The sequence below is a fragment of the Symphalangus syndactylus genome, chromosome 4 (genome assembly GCF_028878055.3).
Source record: "Symphalangus syndactylus isolate Jambi chromosome 4, NHGRI_mSymSyn1-v2.1_pri, whole genome shotgun sequence".
NCBI classification, from domain to species: domain Eukaryota; kingdom Metazoa; phylum Chordata; class Mammalia; order Primates; family Hylobatidae; genus Symphalangus; species Symphalangus syndactylus.
Genome location: NC_072426.2, coordinates 114,208,686 through 114,230,359, shown reverse-complemented (window position 1 = coordinate 114,230,359; position 21,674 = coordinate 114,208,686). Strand labels below are relative to the sequence as shown.

General features: G+C 39.3%; 1 protein-coding gene across 1 annotated transcript in view; it reads left to right on the top strand.

Annotated features, from left to right (window-relative positions):
- TBC1D9 (TBC1 domain family member 9) overlaps positions 1-21,674 on the top strand; it is a 136,433-nt gene that overhangs the window by 2,146 nt on the left and 112,613 nt on the right. The window lies entirely within an intron of this gene.

The following is a 21,674-nucleotide window of genomic DNA, read 5'->3' as shown; positions in this document are numbered from 1 at the left end:
TGCTGAAGCCATGTCATATCATTCAGGATAATAAGATCAGTCAGACCCATATCCAAAGTAGTGCCATATTAGAAATAATCTCGAGCTCATACCATACTAGAGAAATTGGACCTTCTCCCTCTCTGTGTTATTTAGAATGAACAGAACTGGAATACTTTTTACAGTGAAAAAGTTAGGCAAAGAAATAGTAGAGGTTTCACTAGGGAGGAGACTGCAAAAAAGAGATGAACTTTGACCCTCCTCAGAGTTGAGCTTATATCAACCTCATATATCACCTGGAGTTTGCACAATAGGTAAATTGTTGCTTTCAAATGCTGTGCTATGAAATAAAGATTCTTGATATATGTATTTACTTATGATTATATTTATAAACTAATTTTCTCAAGATTAAAATTCAAGTGTCATGTGGTACAATGTATACTGGTATGTTTGAAGAATCTTGATTCTACCAGAAAAGATAAATCTGCAGAGCTCCAGACCCCATTCTGGAAATACTGACTAGTGATCTGATACCAGGATTTTCCAGTTCATTTTGTAGAAGTTATCTAACTCTAAATGTTAATATGTAATTTACATATCTAATATTGGAATCAGCCCACATTGTCCCTTTTTTTTTTGTTTTTTTGTTTTTTTTGAGACGGAGTCTTGCTCTGTCGCCCAGGCTGGAGTGCAGTGGCGCAACCTCGGCTCACTGCAACCTCCTTCTCACGGGTTCAAGCGATTCTCCTGCCTCAGCCTCCAGAGTAGCTGGGACTACAGGCATGCACCAACCCACCCGGCGAAGTTTTTTTGTATTTTTAATAGACGGGATTTCACCATGTTGGCCAGGCTGGTCTTGAACTCCTGATCTCAAATAATCCGCCCACCTTGGCCTCCCAAAGTGCTGGGATTAGAGGCGTGAGCAAGCTCGCCCGGCCCACATCGTCCTTTAAGCCTAGGACAACAACATAGAGTAGATAATTTATTGTAGTAAAAAGAGAACATTTCCTTCTGCAGTTAACCCTCCTACACCTTGTAAGCATTAAGTATTCATTTACCTGTGTCATTTGTAATAGGATGTGAAAAATTCATGGATTCAGAGCCTTCTTTTTCTGCTTAACATTTGTATTGTGTTCCTACTGGTTCTTAGAGCTATAACTGACTACGGTCCACTTGAAATCTCATCTTGTCATCAATGACTTATTTCACTTAGGTAAAATTACATCTTGTAAATTGAGAAATCACAGTGATTGCACTTATTAATGGAATAATTGAAATCATTTACATGAGTAAAAATATTCATGACAACAAAGGCTATTTTCAAGCAACAGAGGTAAAATGTTTGGTCTAATACATTGGTGCCATGTCAAATGTAGCAGGAACATTTTAGAAATGTTATACAATGTGTAGTATATTCCGATTCTAATGTAAGTTCATTCATTCACTAACTCACTAAATCATTTAACAAATATTTGTTGGCAACTTCTAGAAGTGTTAATGTTGTGAAGCTCAAGCCTAGTAGAAGACAGGTATTGATGAAATAATCACATAAATTAAAGTAAAATTGCGACTCTACAGAGTCCCAGCAGATAACAGAATCCAAGTGAAGACAGAGGAGTGAAAAGACAGCTTTGAAAAATAGAGGCATGGTTATTTGAACTGGTGTAAGGCAAACCAGAGGCAGGACTTTCAGGAGTCTGTGAGAGCTGGAGCCAGGGAAGAGGAGCTTGAGCCTGGAGAGAAGCAGCCACTTGTAAAATCACAAGACTATAGCAGCAAGGGAGTGGGGAGTACATGCCCTGACTTCTCTCTTCTCCCACCCTCCCAGCTTCTGCCACTGCCTCCCATCCCTGGAACCCAATAGAAGCCAGCTAAGGAACTGGGCATGGTGGCATATGCCTGTAGTCCCAGCTGCCAGGGAGGCTGAGGCTGGAGGATTGTTTGAGCCCAGGCATTCAAATCCAGACTGGGCAACATGGTGAGACCTTATCTCTAGAAAAGGAAAAAAAAAAAAAAAGAATCTAGCTGGAAAGAGTCCTGGTGATGTAGTTTCTTGGGATCAGCCTCCCAGGGATGGATGGGGGCAAACTGAGAATGATCAGAACAAATATCTTAAGAAGAGGAACATGCTGTTTGTTAGTCCCAGTTAAGTGATGGGGTCTTGGAGGTGGAGGCAAAGGAGAGATTCCTTGAGGAAGTGACCTTTGAGCTTAGAACTGAAGAAAGAAAAAGATCTGCCTGTGAGGAGAGGAGGGAAGAGTAAGTGTTAGGTATCAGCTGTTGGAGATTTTCTGGAAGATCTCAAGACCTTTACATAATATACATTATCTGGATCGGTGTACATACATCCAGCAAATAGATGACAGATGAGTAGGGAAACTTGCTCAGTGTGAACTGGCCAGGAGTGCTCTCAAAGTGTGGTCATCAGGGAGCTTGGAAAGATTAGCACAGAAAGCTATAAAAAACAATGGGTCAAAGTTGAGGACATTTAACATTTTTAAAAAATTAAGATATTCTAGGTTCCTGATTCCAAGCAACATGTATAGGCATTCGTGCAATGAAGTCTTCCATTGTGGATGCATTTGATTTATTTATTTAACCCCCTTTGACTGAGATTTCATGCATATACATAAAATTACAGAAATCAGATGCAAAGTGCAGTGATCTACTACAAAGTGAACACTTGGCAACCAACACCAGGATAAAAAAATAGAACACCAGGATAAAAAATACAGAACACTGCTAATGTGCCAAAAGCCCCCTTGTGATTCTCAGCCAATCATTGTCACCTCCCCCAAAGATAAAGACTATCCTCATGTTTTTTTGTAAACACCTCCTTGATTTTCTTTATAGTTTTTCCAAAGAACATATCCCTAAACACTATATTTTGGTTTTGCTTTTTTTTTTTTAAGCAAGAAATGAAATGGAATTATAGAGTATATATTCATTTGTGTCTGGATTCTTTTCTCAGCCTTGTGTATGTGATATTCATTTTGTTGCTGGTGATTGTAATTCATTCATTTTTCTGTTCTGTGTAGAAAATTATGAGTATACCACAATTTATTCATCTCTTTATCAACTGTATTGTTGGTGGCCCATTGGATGGTCCATTTGGGGGCATTATGGATAATGTGGCTGTGGTCATTTTGGGGCATGTTTCTTGGTGCCTGTGGGCATACGTTTCTATTTGCTCTATAAACAGGAGAGGAATTGCTAGCTCATAATGTGTTATCAATTTCAGTAGATGATACCAGTTTTCCAAAGTAGTTGTACCAATATACTCCCACCAGCAGCATATGGAAGTTTCCCTTGTTCCGTCATGTATCCTTGTCAACACTGTCAGTCTTTGTAATTTTAGCCATTGTTGGGGTTTTGGAGTAATATCACATTGCAGGGTTAATTTGCTTTTTCCTGACTGATGAAGTTGAGCATTTTTCCATATGTTTATTAGCCATTTGGAATATTTTGAGATACGATTGTTCAAGTCTCTTGTCCATTTTTCGACTGGATTGTCTTTTTTCTTACTTACTTGTAGAAATCTAAAAAATATGTTCTGGGTATAAGCCTACTGTTACACACGGGTGGCAAAATCTTCATTTGTTCCTTACCTATTTACTCTGTAAAGGATGAACAGAGATTCTTAATTTTTAAAATTCCTTAAGTCCTTTTTAGATACCATTTCCTTTTAAATATCATTTCCTTTATGGTTAATATTTTATTGTGTTCTGTTCAATAAGTCTTTTCCTGCTCTGTGGTTATAAAGACATTCTTCTGTATTCTAGAAATGTAACAGTTTTAACGCCCACCTTAACATGTACAGATCACTGGGAATTAATTTTTGCATATTGTGTGAAGTAGGGGTTAGGTATTGTATTTTAAATTTTTTGTGGACATTCATTTTCCCCAGCATGATTTATTGGGAAGGCTATTCCGTCTTCACTGTTCTGTAGAGCTATGTTTGTCATAAATCAAGTGCCCATATGTGTGTGGGTCTGTTTTGGGTTTTCTAGTCTATTTCTTTTGTGTATTAGTATATTCTTGCACCAACACCACACTGTAGTTTTATTTTATTTTAATTTTCTTTTAGATTCAGGGGTTACATGCACAGATTTGTTACATAGGTAATTGTGTACTGTGCTTTTATCATAAGAGTTTATATGCAGTAGATCAAGTTCTATTATCTTGTTCTTTGTTCTCTACAGGTTTCTTGACTATTCTTTGAGCACAATACAGATGCTCCTCTACTTACAGTGGAGTTATGTTTCAGTAAGTTGAAAATATTGATGCATTTTTTAACTTAAAATATCCTCAATTTACAGTGAGTTTATCCAGATGTGACCTTATTGTAAGTCAAGGAGCAAACCGAATTTGTATAGCTTCCGCATCATTATGAAGTAAAAAAAAAAAATTGTAAGTCAAACCATTGTAAGTTGGACCCATCTGTATTTTAGAATCAGCTTGCAAAGTCTCACCAAAACAAAACAACAGCAGCAACAAAGATGTTAAAACTATTGAGATTTTGATTGACATTACATTGTGTCTGTAAATAAATTTGGGCAAAATTTTTACCTTTATAGTATCAAGTCTTCTGGTCCATGAACATGGTATATTCCTTTATTTATTTAGATCTTTAAAATTTGTTCTCTATGTTTTATAGTTTTCTGTGTAGAGGTTTTAAGCTTCATTTATTATATTTATTCCTAGGTATGTCATATTTTTTTACTCTTGTATATTATGTCTTTTTAAAATTTCATTTTCTGTTTCTTTTTTACTGGGATGTAGAAATACAGTTGTTTTATATATTCACCTGTATCCAGAATGTAGCTAACTTAAGAAATGAATTGTAGTAATTTATCTGTAAATTCTTCTTTTTATTTCCTGCATACACAACCATATCATCTGCTAATATTGACAGTTTATTTCTTTTTTAATTCTTATGCTTTTAAAAATTGTCTTTGCCTTTCTTGACAGGCTAGGACCTCATATACAATTATGAATTGATGTGGCAATTGTACATTCTCTTATCCCTTCCCAGGTCTTAAAGACTTTCAACATTTGTTCATTGTTAAGTATGGTGATTTTTGTAAAATTTTTTCTTTCTTTTTTTTTAATTTTTGTTCTCCTTGCCTGTTTTCATTTTATTTTATTTTGAGGAGTTCATATTCCTAGTTTGCCAAGAGTTTTTGATTATATTTGGATGCTGAATTTTTAAGAAATGCTTTTCCATTTTTATCAATGTAATAGTGATTTTTCTTTTATCCTGTTAGTGTGGTAACTTACAGTAACTGATTTTCAAGTGTTTACCTGAACTTGCATTTATAAAACAATCCTAATAATATAGCATTATAATTGTAATATATTCCTGGTGAATTGAGCATTTTATCATTATGAAATATTCACATATATTTCCAGAATTGCTTTTGTCTCATTCTTATGGTTAGAATAGATTTATTTGGTTAGTATTTTTATGGTATCTCTTTTTCATACTTTTACTTTCAACTCTTCTGTATCCTTATGTTTTAGATGTCTTTTATAAATAGCAGATAGTTGATTTATTTCCTTTTTATAATGTTTAATTTAATTGTTTTTTATACATAGAGACAGGGTCTTACTATATTGGCCAGGCTGGTCTCAAACTCCTGACCTAAACCAATTCCCCTACCTTGGCCTCTCAAAGTGCTGGAACTACAAGTGTAAGTCCCCATACCCGGGCAATTGACTTTTTTCTTACTCAATTTTGAAAATTTTTGACTCTTAATTGTATTATTTAGTTAATGTCCATGTGACTTGGATTTAAATCTGCTCTTTTATTAAGTGCTTTATACTTTTTCTAGCTACCTTGTGTTCTTTTTATTTTGCCTTCTTTGCTTTTTGGTGGCATATGAGAATAATTCTTTTTAAGTTACACTTTTTTAGACTTTATTAGCTAGAAGTTTTATATTCATTTTATTATTCTTTTAGTGGTTATTCTGGACATTACGTATGCATTTTGACTCATCAAATTATATTGTTAACCAGTACTTTTTTTTTTTACCTTTTATTTTTTTAAAGGAAAGCCAGGGTCTCACTGTGTTGCCCAGGCTGGTCTCAAACTCCTGGCTTCAAGTGAGTCTCCCACCTCAGCCTCCCAAATTGCTGAGATTAGAGGCGTCAGTCACTGCACCTGGCCATTATTTTTTATTTTTTAAATTGACACGTTAAATCTTTTCTATATATTGCAAAGTCCATGGACTACTTTAACTCCCCACCCCCAATTTACATACCATTTGTGTTGTAATAGTATATTTTAATTCTTAACATATTTTCAACCCAAGGACATGCAGTTATTACTATTTTTAAAGTCTGTATTCAGTTGGATCTCTACATGTTTACCATTTTTGTTTTACTTTCTTCTTCCCTCTCTGACCATTTTTCTGGAATCCGTTTTTCACTGCCAGAAAAAACATCATTTACTCTTTCCTTTAGCGAGGACCTGCTTGTGACAGCTTTTCTCAGTTTTTGTTTGTCTCCAAATGTCTTCATTATGCTTTCTTTCTTGAAGGATATGTTTGTTTTGAATGGTTGGCACTTAATATGTTTTAAGCATGGTTGAGACATCGTTTCTTTTGAGGTAAACTATCACTCTGAATTGTTGTTCTTTTGTGAGTAATATGTCTTTTTTCTCTAACCGCTTTTAGGGTTTTCTCTTTGACTTTGGTCTTCTGCAGTTTTAATATGATCTAGATAATTTGTGATGTTTAAAAATCCTGCTTAGGAGTAGTAGGTGTTCTTTAATATGTCTTTCCTTGGTTTTGTAAACTTCTCATCCACTGTCTCCAAATATGGCCTTTCCTTCATCCCCTCATCTCTCTTTCTGGCACTCCAATTACATGTATGTTAGACATCTCATCGTATCTTCTATGTCTGTTACCTTTTAAGTTTTACTTCATTTTGGCTACTTTTTTCTGATCTCTGTTCCAAGTTAATAACTATCTCCTTAACTATATTTAATCTGTTCAGCCCAACCACTTTTAATTTTTTTTTAAATCAAAAATTCCTGTTTGGTTCATTGTCTAATTTTCAGTTGTTACAATCCTCAATCTTATTTTCTGTCTCTTTTGAGCATGTATGGTTCTTGTAAGGCCTCAATTAACTTAAATATCTCGAGCTCTTTTAAGCCTGTTCTGTTGTCTATTTTTTCTCCTAGTTTTCATTCATGCTCTGATGTCATTTTTTATGTCTGGCTACTTTTGATTATGAACTGGACCTTGTACTTCTAGTTTGTGAAACTAATCTGAAGGAGAAGATGTTATTTTCTATGAGAAAAATTTTTTCTGCCAGTTGCAAACTAAAATCACTAATTTTTGGTACTGATATATTTTCAAGCTGAGCTCTAACTTGATTGTATTTGCCTACTTAGGATTTACAGTTATATTATGTCATAGCCCTCCATCGTCCCAACCCAAAGAGGAAAGGGTGGCATCATTAGCTGCCCTACCTCTTTGGTGGTACTAACTCCTATCCTGGTCCCCCCAGTCCAGGATTCTGTTAAAAGCACATCCAGACTCTCAGCTTACTCAGCAGCCCCTTATGGAAGGGGCACATGCCTCCCAAAATAATCATTACTCTAAAATATAGAGCTCTCCCCCTTGGAGCCTGTCTTTTCTTCAGGTATGGTAACTTGTCGCTTTTTAATTTTTTGATATTTTAAAATATATTTTGTCCAGTTTGTATAGTTGTCCTGATTAGTTGATATTGGTATGGATTATCTCATCTGATATTATAAGGTAGATGCTATTATTATCCTCAGTATGTAGAAAAGGAAACTAAGGCCTTAAAGAGATTGAGTGATTTACCCTAGGTCCCGCACCTAGTAAGTGCGAGCCTATTTGATTTTGTATTTATTATTCTTTTTTTTTTTTTGACACAAAGTCTCTCTCTGTCATCCAGGCTGGAGTGCAGTGGCACACTCTTGGCTCACTGCAACGTCCACCTTCTGAGTTCAAGTGATTCTCCTACCTTAGCCTCCCAAGTAGCTAGGACTACAGGTGCATGCCACCATGCCCAGCTAATTTTGTTCGTATTTTTTTAGTAGAGGAGGGATTTCACCACGTTGGCCAGGCCCGTCTCAAACTTCTGACCTCAGATGATATGCCCATTTAGGCCTCCCAAAGTGCTGAGATTACAGGCATGAGCCACCACATCCAGCCTATTTAGTATTCTTCTTTGTATGCATTTATTTATTTATTTATTTATTTATTTATTTATTTATTTTTATTTAATAGAGATGAGGTCTCACTATATTGCCCAGGCTGATCTCAAAATCCTGAGCTTAGGCAGTCCTCCTGCCTCTGCCTCCCAAAGTGCTAGGATTATAGGCATGAGCCACTGTGCCTGGCCTATTTAGTATTCTTTACAAGACTGATATGCTTTGGCTGTGTCCCCACTCAAATCTCATCTTGAATTGTAGCTCCCATGATTTTCACTTGAGTGGGAGGGACGCAATGGAAATAATTGAATCATGGGGGCGGTTTCCCCCATACTGTTCTCGTGGTAGTGAATAAGTCTCATGAGATCTGATGGCTTTATATGGGGAAACCCCTTTCACTTGGCTCTTATTTCTCTCTTTGCTGGACGCCATATGAGACGTCCCTTTGCTCTTCCTTCATCTTCCACCATGATTATGAGGCCTCTCCAGCCATGTGGAACTGTGAGTCAATTAAACCTCGGTCTTTTGTAAATTGCCCCCTCTCAGATATGTCTTTATCAGTAGCGTGAAAATGGACTAATAGATTAATTATAATGGTGTATATTAATCTTATTTTCCTCTTATAACCACCCCCCATTTGAAAATCTAATAAAAGCTATGGACTCTACCTTGAGAAAAATGAAAGCACTCCAAAAAATTGCATGCAATTTTAGGAGTGTGATGGATCTCAGGTGAATTAGAACATAGGGGCTTCAAGTTAAAATATCTCAAGAGATGGAGACAGTTTCTCGTTATACAAAATCAAATGTGTGATTTCTTCAGTAAGCTGTTCTCTCAGAAATGTGTTTGTGTATCAACTATGTTTAGGGCGCTGAACTTTACAAAGATGTAAAAGAAAGAAAAAGCCAGTTTTTGTTGGGTCACATTATTAACCTTGAGATGAAACCTGGGTGAACAAATTCGGGAGATTTAAGAACATAGGTATGGAGATGATAAGAGTGCAGACTAATTAAGTCCATATCAAATTGTTCCATCTGAGTTAGAGCATTGGACTGTCCAGGAATTTGACATAGTGCATTCAGTGGAGACCTCCACAACTAGGGAGACTTTCCATTTTATAATCAAACAACCAAATAATTCCCAGAGATGTATGAGAAATAACACAATGATATTCATGAAGCTCTGACTGGTTAGGAGGTGTATGTTTTTAGGATAAATGCTTTCATCTTGCCAGCTTGTAAGTACTGTATTAGTAAAGTTGGAACTAGTAGTGTTTGTGTATTTATTTATACAGTTGACTCTCGAACAACTCAGGGGTTAGGGATGCCAATCCCCCATGCGGTCAAAAATCTGTGTATAATTTTTGACTCCCCCAAAACTTAACTACTAATAACCTACTGTTGACCGGAAGTCTTACTGATAACATTAACAGTTGATTACACATATTTTTTGTTATATGTATTATATACTGCATTTCTTATTATAAAGTAAACTAGAAAAGCAAGTATTAAGAAAATCCTAAGAAAGTGTATTTACTATTCATTAAATGGAAGCGGTTCATCATAAAGGTTTTTTTCCTCATCGTCTTCACAAGGTTGAGTAGGCTGAGGAAGAGGAGTTGGAGAGGTTGGTATTGCTGTCTTAGGTGGCAGAGGCTGAAGAAAATCCCTGTGTGAGTAGATCCAGGCAGTTCAAACCCATGTTGTTTAAAGGTCAACTGTAATATAAAAGCAGTTAAAATTTATGTTAGCTCCTAATGGAACCTAATGTTATAACTGGTGTCAATGAAAAGAATCAAACTCTGTAAAATATTTAAAGAAGTTTATTCTGAGCCAAATATGAGTGACTATGGTCCAAGGCACATTCTAAAGAGGTCTTGAGAACATGTGTCCAAGGTGGCTGGGTTATAGCTTGGATTTATACTTTTTAGGGGGATGGACATAAGACATCAGTATATGTAAGGTGTACGTTGGTTTTGTCTGGGCAGACAGGACTAGTCGAAGAGGTGGGGGCTTCCAGGTAACAGGTGGATTCAAAGATTTTCTGATGGGCAATTGGTTTAAAGAGTTATTATCTATAGACCTGGAATCAATAGAAAAGAGTGACTGGGTTAAGATAGGAGCTGTGAATAGAAAGGAGTGACTGAGTAAAGATAAGGGGTTATGAAGACCGAGATTCTTTTTTTTTTTTTTTTTTTAAACACTCTTGTTCTGCCACCCAGGCTGGAGTGCAGTGGCGAGATTTCAGCTTACTGCAATCTCTATCTCCCAGGTTCAAGCGATTCTCCTGTCTCAGCCTCCGAAGTAGCTGGGACTACAGGTGTGTGCCACCACACTCAGCTAATTTTGTATTTTTAGTAGAGACGGAGTTTCACGATGTTAGTCAAGCTGGTCTCAAACTCCTGACCTCAGGTGATCCACCCACCTTGGTCTCCTAAATTGCTGGGATTACAGGTGTGAGCCACAGCCAGGGCCCCAAGGCTCTTACGTAGATGAGGTCTCACAGGTGGATGCCGTTAGTGGCAATAGATGGCAAGTGTTTTCTACTCAGACCTTTAAAAGGTGCTGGACATCTAGCTGATCTCTTTAGGATTAGAAAAAAGACCTGATCTCTGTTTTAATGTTAATGCTGGTCAGTTGTGCCTGAATTTGAACGGGAGAAGGGTATAATGAAGCATGTCTGAAAACCTACCTTCCCATCATGGCCTGAACTAGTTTTTTGGTTTCTTTGAAATTCCCTTGGCTGAGAGAAAGGGTCCTTTCAGTCAGTTGGGGGGTCAGAATTTTATTTTTGGTTTATATTGGTGACTTCTATGTGTTGGGGTGGGCAGTAGTCTATAGCTGTGTGTGGAGTTGGCTCATAATACTTACATATTATTAATAGGAAAATGCTGCTGACAGGAAGTATGACTAGACAAAAGCAGATTTTGCTTGCTTGTTCCATGAATCCCCACACCTCCATCCCATTATTATTATCAACTTTAAGATAATTTTGTTCACAGAATTCTATTGTCCATACCAATTTGTCTTGAGACTGCCTTATTCTACGAAGAAACCGTGGGAATGAATGCATATAATTTGTGCAGGATTTGACATGACATTTAACAACTTCTGGGTGTTTGTAAACTGGCCACAGAAACTAGGCAAGAAAAAATTTACTCCAAGCTTCCTTCTAGAAATTTGAGAAATTTGAAAGGTTGAGGCAGACTTGCTGCTCTAGGGACACTGCATATCCTTTCTGCTTTGCCATCCTCATGCACAGAGGGGACCCACTTTATGAAGAGTCAGATTGTGAATTGTGATATGGTTCCCAGGCCTGACCACAAAAGCCTGTTTTGTAGTTATGCACAGAACAGGATTTGTAATTATTTGGACCAAGGCAGCTTATAATGCCAATAGCTGTGGTAGGTACCACCTTGAGTTCTGAGTCTTGGAGGTGGGAGCCCATGCCTGCTTCATGGCACAGCAGTGTGCAGGGAATGCCACAGACAAAAGCCCTGAGGGTGGCTCTTTGCATAGCATCTTTGTGTTCTCTACCTCTCTCACTGACTTCTACTCTTTAGTCCTTCACTTAGTAAGCAGACAACTGGATTCAAATCACAGCTCCACCTGTTGGACATGTGATTTGCAAAATTTCTCTTCCTTTCTGAGCTTAATTCCCTTATTTAAAATGTGGCTTAATAACCTTTTAGCACCCGTTATGAAGAACCTGAGGTAAGTTATGTAAAATACAAGAAACATAAAGAACCATTCATAGATGATTGTCCCATTATTGTCCTCCCTTGGTGATGATCTCATGTAGGTATTAGGAGGCAACTGGCTCTAATTCACAGCAATGTGTGAGTAATGGAAGAGTTCTGCAGTTTACAGAGACATTACATTTTCTGAAGGATGCTGTTAAAGCAAATGGCTGTCTGATATTTAGGCAGCTTGACAACATTGAGTCAAATACTCAGGCTTTTTGGAGAAGATAATTTTTGATCAGCAACCTTAAATTGTTTCTACATAACTCCTTCCATCTGTCCTTTCCTCCTTCGTTTCTTCCTTCCTCCCTCCCTCCATCCCTTCCTTTCTCTCCCCTTCCTTCCCTTCCTTTTCCTCCCTTCCTGATACTGTATGTACATTTTGAAAGCTCTACCAGTAAAAGGTAGTTTCTTTCTTTCTCTTTCTCCTCCTCCTCCTGCTCCTCTCTCCCCTGCCCCTGCACCTTCTTTCTTCTCTCTTTTCTCTTCTGTCTCCTTCTTGCACAAATAATCCTCTCTGAGAATGGCAAACTGGAATCACCAGGGAGAGGAATGGAGTGGGAGAGACAGATGGAGGGGTCACCTTTTCTCTTTGGGGGTTTGTGGGGAGTGTGTGTATGTATAGTTATGAGGAATTTGTAATTTGAAAACATCCTCTACTAGTGAAACTAGAGAACTGTGAAGAAGTCAATAACCCACCTTCTGCTCTTCTTTGTTTTCTTTTCTTGTCAGATGTGCATTCTAAAAAGCCCAGTGGATGAGTCAGTCTTTTTTTTTTTTTTTTTTTTTTTTTTTTTTTTTTTGAGACGGAGTCTCACTCTGTTGCCCAGGCTGGAGTGCAGTGGTGCAATCTCGGCTCACTGCAACCTCCGCCTCCCAGGTTCAAGCGATTAGCCTGCCTCAGCCTCCTGAGTAGCTGAGACTGCAGGTGCCCACCACCACGCTTGGCTAATTTTTGTATTTTTAGTAGAGACGGGGTTTCACCGTATTGGCCAGGCTGATCTCAAACTCCTGACCTCATAATCCACCTGCCTCAGCCTCCCAAAGTGCTGGGATTACAGGTGTGAGCCACTGCGCCCGGAGAGTCATTTTTAAGGTGTTCTGCGATTGCCACTGGCTTCTAGTTGATTTCAAATGGCATGTCACAGTTTTGCTGTTAGCTTTGTTGATGAAAAAATCCAAACTCTGTAAAATATTTAAGGAGATTTATTGAGCCAAATGTGAAGACCGTGACCCATGACACAGCCTCTGGAGGTCCTGAGAACATGTGCCTGGGGTCATTGGGTTATAGCTTGATTTTGTACATTTTAGGGGCACAAGTTACAGGCAGACATGAACCAAGGCATGTAAGGTGTACATTGGTTTGGTCTGGAAAGGTAGGACAACTCAAAAGGGAGGGGGCTTCCAGGTCATATGTGGATTCAAAGATTTTCTGATTGACAATTGATTGGAAGAGTTAAGTTATTGTCTAAAGACTTGGAATCAATAGAAAGGAGTTTCTGGGTTAAGATAAGGGGTTGTGGAGATCAAGATTTTTATTATGTAGATGAAGCCTCCAGATAGTAGGCTTTAGAGAAAAAGATGGTAAATGTCTGGTTTTTTTGTTTGTTTTTGTTTTTTTATCTGGACAGGGTCTGGCTCTGTCGCCTAGGCTAGAGTGCAGTGGCGTGATCTCTGCTCGCTGCAACCTCTGCCTCCTGGACTCAAGCCATACTCCCACTTCAGCCTCTCAAGTAGCTGGGACTATAGGCATATGCCACTACACCCAGCTAATTTTTATATTTTTTTGTACAGACGGGGTTTCACCACGTTGCCCAGTCTGGTCTTGAATTCCTGAGCTCAAGCAATCAGCCTGTCTCAGCCTCCCAAATTGCTGGGATTACAGGTGTGAGGCACCACACCTGGCCTGATAAATGTCTCTGATCAGATCTTAAAAGGTGCTAGATTCTTAATTAAATCTCTCCTGGATCCGGAGAAGACTTGGAAAGGGAAAGGGATTCTCTACAAAATGTAGATTTCTCCCACAAGAGATAGCTTTGCAGGGCCACTTTAAATATGTTAAAGAAATATATTTTGGGGTAAAATACTTCAATTTCTTTCTTTAGGGCCTGCTATTTCTCATGTAATGCTATACTAGAGTCACGTTGGAGTTTGGTATCTTCTTGCTACAAAGAATCTGTTTTGTAAGTCTTAAGATCTCTGTTTTAATGTTAATGCTGGTCAGTTTTTCTGGAATTCCAAAGGGAGGAGATTATGAGGTATGTCTGACAGCCCCCACCACCCCACCCCCCCATTCTTCCCACCATGGCCTGAACTAGTTTTTCAGTTTACTTTTGAAGTCCCTTGGCTGAGAGGAGAGGTCCATTCAGTTGCTTGCAGGGCTTAGAATTTTATTTTTGGTTTATAGGTTGTTTACATATTCTTTTTTTTTTTTTTTTTTGAGACGGAGTCTCGCTCTGTCGCCCAGGCTGGAGTGCAGTGGCGCGACCTTGGCTCACTGCAAGCTCCGCCTCCCGGGTTCACGCCATTCTCCTGCCTCAGCCTCCCGAGTAGCTGGGACTACAGGTGCCTGCCACCGCGCCCGGCTAATTTTTTGTATTTTTAGTAGAGACGGGGTTTCACCGTGTTAGCCAGGATGGTCTCGATCTCCTGACCTCGTGATCCGCCCGTCTCGGCCTCCCAAAGTGCTGTGATTACAGGCGTGAGCCACCGCGCCCGGCCTACATATTCTTTCAGGGAACATTGGATTGCTAGGTTTAGCTGTGAGATCCACTCAGGAAATCCATTAAGATTTTCCTCTAACTCTCCACTGGAGATCTAAGTTAGGAACTTTCATTTGGATGAAATTGACAACCAAAATGAGTGATTGAAGTATAAGTCTCACTCCTCTATATTTATTAAGCCAGCTTTAGGGCATGTCTGGGAAAAACACTAGCACAGACACATCTGTGGCTGTTTTTCCAAAGAGGTTTTCCAGAGGTTTAATATTTATACATTTCCTTAAAGCAGGGGAAGGCATGTAGGAAGAGGGTAAGGTATGATGTAAGGCAATAGTTACATTCCTGGGACACTTTAGTTAGTGCCCAGTGAACCTACATTTTACGTAAGATAAGGTGAATGTTTGAAGAGAAAAAGCGAGTAAAGGGGGAGTTCATTATGTAGACCCTCTCTGGGTAGGTGGAGGAAATGAACCTTGTCTTTCTCCTGCACCCAGGAAGATAAGATTGTGATTGGATATTATTGGTGTGGAAAACACTTTAGTTTTAGGAGCTAGACTTAGATTGTTGACCTCAAGTTAAAATTGTCTGTCCCTGTTTATGGAAGTCCAGAAAAGAATTTACTTATTAAAGATCTTTTAGGGCAGTCCTTCAGCAGATGCCTGAGGCCTTTTACCTTTCCATGGGAACCTGGCTGATACGTAGTGTTAGGAACAGCTACCCATTTGGAAGAGGCCTGTTGTATGACTCAGTCTCTGGACCGAAGTTCCGGGGTCTAGAGATATTAATCAGGGGCCTAAAATCAACTCTTTTACTTTATATCTGGGTCCAAGGAGCACAAAACTAGATGAAGATCCATGAGATGATGTCAGAAATGCACACCCATGACTGTACCTCCACTCCTACCTTTTCAGCTCCATTATTCTAAGGCTTGCTGGGCAGATACTTGCTAGAGTGAAGATCAAGCAGAACATTAAGGATTTGATCTCTGTTTACACTGAACAAACAAAAGGGAACTCTTGTTTATCTAATTCTGTTTCTTCTAGATTACTTTTAATGCTTCTGTCAAAAAAAAATTTTTTTTTAATATGATAGGTCTTATTATTGCCTAGGCTGATCTTGAACTCCTGGCCTCAAGTGATCCTCCCTTCCTCAGCTTCCCTAGTAGCTGGGACTATAGGCATGTACCGCTGTGCCCAGCTTTAATGCCTCTTAATAGGGAAAATTCTACATTTTGGTAGTATGTACAAATGAATTTTTAAAAATTCATTTTATAATTAGCATAGACAATATATAGACAGAGGAGCTAAAATTTGCCAAAAATCTGTGATCCAGGCATCCTGCTGAGAACTTTTTCAGTCTCTAATTTAATTATCATAACAACCTTGTAGGTTAGATATTATTCCCCTTTATATATGAGGAAGCTGAGTTCTCAGAAAAGTATTTACCTGAGGAAACCCTGGTAGCATAGGCAGAGCTTGGATTTGTACTCATTTTTGACTGAGTTTAGAAAGAGAAAAGGATTAAAATGGGAGATTATTTTTACAAAAGGAGGGAGGAAGATGATCTTACAATGCATCCTTTAGGAAGCTAAAGGAAACTGGGGCAAAGTGGGTTCCAGTCTTAAAAATTCAGTTTTGAGCCAGGTGGCTCAGCCTGTGACCCCAGCACTTTGGGAGGTGGGCAGATCACCTGAGGTCGGGAGTTTGAGACCAGCCTGACCAACATGGAGATACCCCGTCTCTACTAATAATACAAAGTTAGCTGGGCATGGTGGCACACGCCTGTAATCCCAGCAACTTGGGAGGCTGAGGCAGGAGAATCACTTGAACCCAGAAGGCGGAGGTTGTGGTAAGCCGAGATGGCACCATTGCACTCCAGCCTGGGCAACAAGAGCGAAACTCCGTCTCAAAAAAAAAAAAAAATTAGTCGAGTGTGGAAATGAGGGAGCTAGTAGAGTGAGGCTGTACCTTCTCCCTTCTCCCGTGTTTTGATGTCATTGGCTATTGGTTGTCATGGATTATAGTTATATAACTGTATGCCAGGGGGAAGTGTGAAAACTATGTGGATTTTCTCAAAAAAGTTTTCCAATCTTTCCCCATTTTAAGGCTTCTAAGTCCAGCTGTCTTTGGGACCACAATATAGAGCCATTCCACGATATAAAATTAAGAGGGCATTGGACATTTGACTGGAAGACTAGACAAGGGAAAGACTTGTTTGTATGAATGTTCAACAAAAGAGACAAATATTCATGCTTGTTGTGAGGGTGGTCACTCTCAAAAAGTTTTGTAAACCAAAAAGTGTCTAAAACAGATCTCAATTTAAAGGTTTATTTTGCCAAGGTTGAGGATGTACCAGGGAAAAGGAAACACAAGTCACAGTAGGATCTGTGTCCTGTGCTTTTTCCAAAGACGGTTTTGGGAATTTCAATATTTAAAGGGGAAAGAGCAAGAAGGAGGGGAGGAAAAAGGGAGTAAAAAGGGAGAGAGAGGTAGGCAATGAGGCAAGTGGTTACATTCTTAGGAGGCTCTGATTAGTCCTCAATGAATCTACATTTTACATGTGAAAAGAAAAGGGGGGTCAATTATGCATTCATCTCATGCTCAGCAAATCCACATTTTTACATAAGATAAAGTAAGCATGTGAAACTACAGCTATCTGTTTGGGAACAAAAGGAAGGCAGTTTTTGCATGATTCAGTTCCCAAGCCTAACTTCTCCCTTTAGGCATAGTGAGTTTGAGGTCCCAAGATTTTCCGTTCATAGTTTCTAGAGAACAAGAGAGCAGAAATGCAAGTTTGACTTACCATATTGATTTTCATTAATGTAATTTGTGTTAAATGTCATAAAGATTTTCTTTGTTTAATATCTGTTTATTTTTCCTTGTGGACATAAAACTATTATTAAAGTTTTTATAGGATCATTACAACCTTGGCTCCCAAATCTATTTTTTCTTTTAGCAGTACTTGAAACTGGTAGCAATTTCGGGAGGTCCTTGAATAATGTGAAATTATATACAAGATGGTGGAATTAACTGTGAAGGTGTATTTTTCTGAAACTGAGGCTCCACTTTTTATCAGCTTCTTAAATTAGATTGTGAATCAAAGAATTAAGAGCTGATATCCTAATGTCTGACATTCCTCAACTCCAAATTTTCCACCAAAGCGATTTTCAGGGATTTAGTATTGTGCTTGCAGCAGGATTACTATAAATTGTAAGACATCTTACATCATTTCCATGAAATTCTTTTAGCCTTTCAACCAGTTGAAAATGTTCAGTTCACTATATATTGTTTAAACAATAGGAATGTATCACTGTCTGTGACTACAAAATGATAAACATGTTAGTGCTTCTCTCTTACTCTTATCCTGGTACCCAGATGTGGAGCCCTTCAACCACAGCTCTTAGTTTCTTATTGTGGGGAAGACCCTACGGATGTGAGTGTGAGTGTGTGTGTGTGTGTGTGTGTGTGTGTATGTGGGAGAGAGAGAGAAGGGAGGGTGCGGGGAGAGGGAGCGATTCAGGCAGAAATAGACAGAAATAGAGAACGGAGGGAGAGAGGCAACAGGGCATGGAATAAGAAAATGGAGGGTCTTTTCTTAATCTGGGAACTGATGTTGCCCTGGCTGTCCCTCTTCCTGCAGATCTTCCGTTCAGGGGCCCCTCACTAGGATTCTCTGTAATGTAGAGTAGGGGTCCCCAAACCCCAAGCCGCAGTCCAGTACTCAGGAAGGTGAACATTACTTCCTGAGCTCTGCCTCCTGACAGATCAGCAGCAGCATTAGATTCTAATAGTGCCAACCCTACTGTGCACTGCGCATGCAAGGGATCTAGATTGTGGGCTCCTTATGAGAATCTAATGCCTGATGATCAGAGGTGGAACAGGTTCATCCCAAAACCATCCCCACCCCTGCTGCCCCCATACCCTTGGCCATGGAAAAATTGCCTTCCACGAAACTGCTCCCTGGTGCCAAAAAGATTGGAGACCGCTGATAAAGAGCATGCAGTTCTGACAAGTGACTCCACTGGTTGCCTCTTGCTAATTCTGCTTCCCCGCAGGGGAATGGAGAGAAGAGTGGGGTCCAGATACAGCACAGTGTGTTGGCATTTCCTTTTTGCACTCTACAATTCAGCTCTCAGCCTAATCATTGTACAGTTCTGATTGAATAGCATGGCTAACCCTACAGATCATACTCTGCTCTACTTAACTGTCAGGAGGCTAATATTCATCATAAGAACTGCAAACCCCTCTTTCTTCCTGGTCTCTGTTTTGCAGTGGGGTCACCTCTAGTTTCTCAAATATGGCTCTGCTTGAGTGTAACCACTGATCTTTAGGAAGAGGGTGCCATTTGCCCTTTGACTTTATTTTATTTATTTATTTATTTTTTGAAATACGGTCTCACTCCGTCACCCAGGGTGGAGTACAGCGGCATGATCTTGGCTCACTGCACCTCTGCCTCCCAGGTTCAAGCAATTCTCCCGTCTCAAACTCCCAAGTAGCTAAGATTACAGGCACGTACCACCATGCCCAGCTAATTTTTGTATTTTTAGTAGAGATGGGGTTTCACCGTGTTGGCCAGGCTGGTCTCAAACTCCTGACCTCAAGTGATCCGCCCACCTTGGCCTCCCAAAGTGCTAGGATTACAGATGTGAGCCAACGTGTCCAGATGCCCTTTGACTTTAATCTGTTTATCTGCTCTCACCTGTTCCTCTGAGCCCACTGTCTCCTTCCCCCTCACTCTCTCCCTAATAAAACCCAATTTTCCTTCCTGACAACCTCAGCTTCATGGTATATTCTAGGGAGGTATCATGTAGCTTTCTTTTTGTAAATGATTCATTAATTTGTGGGTCATTATTTTTCAGAAGCCTGCTAATATTTTCAGTATCATTCCAGTTTCAGAGTGTGTTTGCCCAGAAAAGCACTCAGTAACTTTTTTACAACACAAGTAGCTTAGGTTGTATCCTTGATAGAAATATGTATAATGAGTTGTGATCCATCCCTCCTTTCATAGTGCCAGTAAACACTCTGGTTGTCTAGCAAAAGACAGCTCTTATCTCTTGTTGCTGTCATTTCAGTTTGTCACAGGGACTGTGCACAATTGGATATTATTGTACACCACAGTAGGTCTTGCTATTCACTGTGCAATAACTGTACTAAACTTTGACATGTGCACTTTTATTTTTATTTACTTATTTAAGACAGGGTTTTGCTCTGTCATCTGGGCTGGAGTGCAGTGGTGCAATTAAAGCTCACTGCAGCCTTGAACTCCTGGGCTCAAGTAATTCTCCTGCCTCAGTCCACAGGTAGCTGGGACTACAGACACATACATGATGCCCGGCTAATTTTTTGTGATTTTTAGTAGAGATGGGTCTCACTATGTTGCCCAGGCTAGTCTCCAACTCTTGTGCTCAAGTGATCCTCCTGCCTCGATGTCCCAAAGTATTGGAATTACAGGCATAAGCTACCATGCCCAGCTGATATATGTGCTTATAAAAGTCACTTGCAGATTTTTATTTCTGATGTGCCTATAACCCATTTCATTAAAGTTTAGATGAACACAAGATTTTATAAAGTCCTTAGATAAATACCTTTTTTTTTTTTTCACTCTTATTCTCCAGCCAGATCTTTGTCTTAGAGAGCCCATAATGGTTGTGCAGAATGGGCGATAGTATTTTCAAAAAGCTTAGTAAATGTAGGCAGTTTCTTTAGGGTTAATCATCTTTCAAAGGGCCTTAGGAATGTCCTTCAAACAGAATATAAATGTCAAAGAGTATCTCTTTCTGTTTGAAATCATTTAGGCAGGTTGAAAGAGTTTGATAAAGGGAAATTCTATATTTAATCTTTCATTGTAAATTATATGTGCAATGAAAGAGTTTAAACATTTTTGGAGTTTGCTATCTTAAAGGCCTTTCTGGAATGTGAGGAAACCCAGTAGTGGTGTCTGCTAAATATGTGACTGTAGTTCTTAACTTCTTTGAGACTGCTTTTTATCTGAAAATGGGAATGATTCCTCTTACCACCTCACATGTTTATTGTGAGGGTCAAATGAGATACTGAAAGCAAAAAACATTAATTAGGTTTTTCAAATTTGTATTTATTATTTTTATTTTAGAGACAGGGTCTTGCTCTGTCACCTAGGCTGGAGTGCATTTGGCTTGATCATAGCTCATTGAAGCCTCAAATTCCTTGGCTCAAACGTTCCTCCCACCTCAGCCTCCAGAGTAGCTGGGACTACAGTACACCCCACCACATCCTGATAATTAAAAACTTTTTTTTTGTAGAGATGGAGGTCTCACTATGTTGCCCAGACTGATCTTGAACTGCTGGCCTCAAACAATCTTCCAATCTCAGCCTTCCAAAGTGCTGGGATTACAGGAATGAGCCACCACACCTGGCCTGCGTTATGTGTGGCCTAATATGGTATTAGGATTCTGTGTTCTTCAATGTAGTTTTATCAAAGTATCCACCATCTGGCTGGATGTGGTGGCTCGTGCCTATAATCTCAGCACTTTGGGAGGCCAGGGTGGGTGAATAGCTTGAGCCCAGGAGTTCAAGACCAGCCTGGGATACATGGCGAAACCCCATCTCTACAACAAATATGAAAAATTAGCTGAGTATGGTGGCACGTGCCAGTGGTTCCAGCTACTCGGGAGACTGAGATGGGAGGATTGCTTGAGTCCTGGGAGGCAGAAGTTGCAGTGAAGTGCTACTGCACTCCAGCCTAGGCGACAGAGTGAGACTGTGTCTCAAAAAAACCAGAAAAATCCCCAAAACAAAAATATCCTCCATCTACTCAACAAAATCAGGATCAGTGGCAATGGCAGTATCAAAAATCTACAAAGTGGCCATTAGCTTGGTGACAGCATTTACCATGTAAGGATAGTATACATAAAACAGCCTTGTCCACATGGAGCAGAGGTTCATTAGAAAGAAGGAAGGAAGAAAGGAAGAGGGAGGAAGAGCGAAGGAGAGAAGGAGGGAGGAAAGGAAGAAGAGGAAAACAAAAGAAAAATGTTGTTTACAATAACTATTTGGAATGGTAAGTTGTC